Raw genomic sequence first — 5,329 nt, 5'->3', positions numbered from 1 at the left:
TCTGATCTGGTGGCTCGTTAGTCGCACGTCTCGGGTTTGTCACATATTTTAGTATTACATTGTATTATTTTTTATTGTAAAAATTAGTGCATCCCGAGACGGTAGCGTTCCGGTTTGAAGCCGCTAACGAACACCAGATCCCAGGTAACAGGCTGACGAGCCTCATATTATTATTATACATTTTTTTATTGTGTTGAGCCAGCAGGGCTACCTCATATTATTATTATACATTTTTTTATTGTGTTGAGCCAGCAGGGCTACCTCATATTATTATTATACATTTATTATTGTGTTGAGCCAGCAGGGCTACCTATTAGTTTTTTAACACATTATTATATTGTTGAGCCAACAAGGCTACCTAGTCATTTATATTGTTTTGTATATTTTTGGTAAAAATAAAGTTATCATTATCAAAAGTTGCTTCTTGATTAATTTTATATTTATTATTATTACTGTATGATAATTTAGAGCAGTGCAACTCAGATTGCAACAGCGTAAAGGCACATCTGTTCCTTTAAGGCGCAGAGGCTAGGTGCGCTCAAACAGATACAACAATTGGTTGTTTTATTTTAAGATCATCTTTTCTCATTTTAAAAAAGTTTAGTTCATGACTTAACGAACAAATATATTGAAATAACAATACTGTTTCATTATTTTTATAAAATGATTTATTTTTTCAATCATGGAGGTGAATTTGAGAGCAATATTTTTCGTAATTGATTAATAAATTATAATTTGTTATAATTACAATTCATTGTACAAATGACAAACAATTAGATTGTTAATTGAATACATTAGTGATGGAGTGTACACTGAGTTTGTTAATTGTACACACTACTAAATTTTTATTTCAATACCATTCTTATAGTATTAACAAAATAGATATTCGTTATTTCATAACAAAATTGATTTGTTAGTTTTACCTATTATGATATTTTTTTTAGTGTATAGATTAGTTTAGTCAATTTACAATTATTAATTACCTTTAGGTATTTCTATTTGAAAATGTTCACTAATAAATACTGCATTTAAGGAATACAAACTTTAATTTATGGGGTTAAAAACTATTTGATGAAAAAAAGTATAGGTCGAAAAAGTAGCGTCGAAAAAACGATAAAATATAATTATTAACATTTTTTTATAAACAAATTATTTTTCTATTATTCCACAAACAAGATTAAATGGAATGGGGTGTTTAGTTTGTGAACACACTACATGCACATTATACTTTTGTAACCTGCTCTTAGAACCATTTAACGTACCTATTTATACCTATGGGCTATAGTATACTTATCTTTAAATATTATTGACTCTTTGTTATTACTAATATAGGTACACTTGTAAGTTGTAATCTGGGGCGTCACTTGACGTGAATTCTATATAGATGTGTGGGGGCAGACTGCCGTAAATCTTTCTTTATCCTATTTTGTCCCGAAACATAGTGTCTTGCAATGCTCAAACCATAAATATATAATATTTACAGATAAGCCCATAATAATTTATAAATTAAATAAAAACATATACATGGTTTTACACTGTAGCCATACATATGTCTAGACATGATAAAATATTTCAGTGAATGACGCAGGTAGTATTAAAACATAGATATAAACAAGACGTATAAACTTTATACTTTATATATGTTATATATGTGTATAAAATGCGTTCTGATTGAGCCACTCTATCGAGACTCATTAAGAAGTTGACTGAGTTGAGTATATATGATTCCATGTCCAACATAATATTATCTTTGTTGTTGCTGCATATCGCATATGTACAATTTTAGTCGTATTAGTGAACATAAATGTTATGCTATATAATAGGTAAGTACACATGAGTCACAATATACCCGCTTGGCCGCTTCTGTATATGCGTAGCCATTTTCGATAACATATAAGTGTAGTTTTTATTTATAAGTCATTGACTACCTACCTACTCTAAAATAAAATAGCTGTACGGCCATAATACTACTTACATTATGCCTGATATTTATGTAAATTATTTTTATTCTTCCACATCTGCTCAGTACACTTAACTTAAAATAGTTTTGACTAAAAATAATATATATCAACGTTTCGTAATGCATGGATTAGAGTTTATTATTTTTTTTTTTGGACATTGAAATAAAATTTAATATAAGTTTCATATTTCTAGATAATAATTTCGCAAAAGTTGTATGGAGATTAATGAAAATAATTTAAATTTTACTCAAAATTTGATTACATTTTTGGTTGTAACGGGATGGTAGATAATTGAAGATCGAACGATCAACCAGATAAGTGTATCATTTACTAAATATTTTGTACAATACCTACTAAATTTATTATTTGATATAAATGAAATAAAATTGTTTTCATACCAAATTGATGAAATAATTAAAGATTCCCTTTACTATTAAAAATTGCTATCAACTTTATTACAAAAAAATGTTTATATATATTACATGATAAGATATTATCTCATGTACATTTGTTACATGTGGTGTTTTGACTTTTGCAGGTATAGTAAAGTTTTTAATTTTCGTTTTTGTTTAACGTTTTTGGTTATTACGTCTTTGATAAATGTTTTTAAAAACTTATTTTAGATTCTGAGCGGAGCGAGGAAGCTATTGGTTACAATGATGTTTATTTATTTTTTTTTTTTTATTTTTATATCCTGTATATACAATTTCTACCAGAAGGAGTGCTTCGATTTCAACATATAGTACCTTATCTTTTAGCAAACTGGATCAAGATGGTACTTTAAAGAGATCATTTTCCGATTTTCTCAATAGTTAGTTAATGCCACGGGAAAAACCACCGAAAAATTACGAAAAAACGGTAAAAATGGGATTTTGATTTCTAACGCTTTGTTTATCAACATAGAAACGAATAAAAAATTATAATATTATAATATTAATTCAACTTACATGATAAAATAAATAACAATAATATAAAATATCCAGACTGACAAACCGTCTCCACTCAGAATCGTTTTTCTTATACAATGATATTTTATCATTGACTTCAAGTCTAATACAACCCATTATACAATGACCCACTTGTAACCTACTGTACAGCAGAGCCACATCCACTTACCTGATTTTTCTATATGGTTTCCAAATAACGTTTTTGATAATTTTGTTTTTTTGTTTTTTTTTTTATTTATATTTTTATAACTTTTTAACTTAAAACTTATAATAGTAACGCGTAATACAGGAATGCTCTTAAAAGTTAAAATTAATTATTCAGTAGGTATTCTTAGTATTTAAATTTTAAACCAAAAGTAAAATTTATATGAAAATTAGAAAATTCAAAATTGCAAGTTAAAGGTTTTTAAATTTTAAAATTTTCACCTTTTCGATTACCACCATATTGTTATAATTTACATTTAATAACGTATATAATATTGCTTAACGTAAACACAATAATTTTGTGGTTTGATAAATTTATTCAAACATACATTCTAATAATGTATTAATAATAATGGTCAGATTACATTTAAAGTTTAAGCAGTGTATAGATACGTCGGTTTACATCTTTCCGTAGACACACAGTTTAAGTGGGCTGGAGCGTGATTAATTTTAGGTCGAAAACGACTTCAATCAGTACGCCCAATATAATGTTCTGATATACATTTTGAAAGCAGATTTGAATTTGTCACTAAATTATCTATGCTTTGACAATTTCATTTTTCTGATTTTTATTTTTTTTTACTCACAAATTTACTAACAAAAAAAGTAAAAATAGATCATATTCATAATTTATATTTAAATACATTGATAAAGAATATGAAAAATGTATGACAGTCAAAGAATAGTAAATTTAGAGGAGAATTCAAATCTGTTTTCAACATTTAAATCGGAACATCCTACTGAGCGTAGAGATTGAAGTCACTGGCAGTATTTTTTCAAAAAAAATATTTGTAATTTTTTAAAGTAAATGTGCGTAGGTAAAATGACAGACGTATACGAAATACAAACACTATTGTTCATTTACTTTCAACATATTCACAAGACCCATATGAACTAAAATATAAAATACCTAGTTTTTACTCCTTAGAATTAATTACGTTCCAGCCCCTAAAGGGTCGCGTTTCACCCGCATTTGTATTCTCCGTCTTATACACGTACGGCATAGCAAAAACTGTTTTGCGTGGGAAAGAACCGAGAAGTCTACAGCCATAACTAAGAAACAAAATTTTCACCACATATAAAGGAAAACTTTGGTTGTATAATATTGTTTTAATTTTTTTGATAGGTATCACTTATACGAAAAAAGTTCTTATTGTTTCAAACCCGTTATTATTTGTGTTTTTTTAAACTTAAATAACTTTTTTTGAAGTTCCGATAACCGATCTTACTGCATTAACTAACTTGAATCTTGTCAAAACTATAGGTCGTATTGCACTACGAAAATTATCTACTTTGCAAATTACTGTGAACAAGGAGTACAAATAAAATGTTAAATGCATATTGCATATATTATTTTTTTAATTTAAAATAAAGAAAGTTTAAAAACATATAAATTAAATAAAAACATAAATATTATAATATAGTAAGTATACCTATCTAGTATTATAAGATATAACATGAGTCATTAATTAAAAAAATAATAAGTAATGTAGATATAGAATACATTTTAGAATATTTTCTGAAATAATAATATGTTCATATAAACGGATTTAAAATGGATTTAACTTTAAATGTATGAATAACGATCGTTTATTTAAGACTGCAGAATTTTCATTAAAAATGCATTGGTTCATACATATTACTTTAGTTAAACTCTAAAAAATATCGATTTAAGTACTTATAATTTTAAAATAAAATATTTTTTTTTTTTTTGTAATTATTTATCAATTAAATGTTAAGTATTTTAATTCATTAGTATTAATTTTAAAATGTTTTTAACCAAATCGCTTTTGAAATAAACTAACTTAAATAATAAGTGTCCTGTCCAAACACTTCAAATGTACTGTGAATATATGACTTATGTTATACACTCCAGTGGCGTATTTAGGAATTTTGATAGGGGGGGGGGATGAAATATATAATAATAGGTACACTCAATAAATACGAATATAATATACATTTTTAAAATCCTCTAACTTGTTGAGTTTAGCGGGAATCAAGGTGAAATAAGAATTTATTATAAATTCATACTAACGACAATCCCGTGTTTAATACGATAAACAAAAAAAAATAGTTATAATACAAAATCCTGTTTTCTTTTTTTTTGGATGCTCAGTTCATTGATAAGCTTATCTGGCATGATTATTGTATTGACCGGTGACATGTAAATAAAGCCAATACATTAAAGGGACGCTACACCCGTATGTGTTATTTCCG

The sequence above is a fragment of the Acyrthosiphon pisum genome, chromosome X (genome assembly GCF_005508785.2).
Source record: "Acyrthosiphon pisum isolate AL4f chromosome X, pea_aphid_22Mar2018_4r6ur, whole genome shotgun sequence".
In the NCBI taxonomy this organism is placed as follows: Eukaryota; Metazoa; Arthropoda; class Insecta; order Hemiptera; family Aphididae; genus Acyrthosiphon; species Acyrthosiphon pisum.
Note: the sequence above shows the minus strand (reverse complement) of the source record.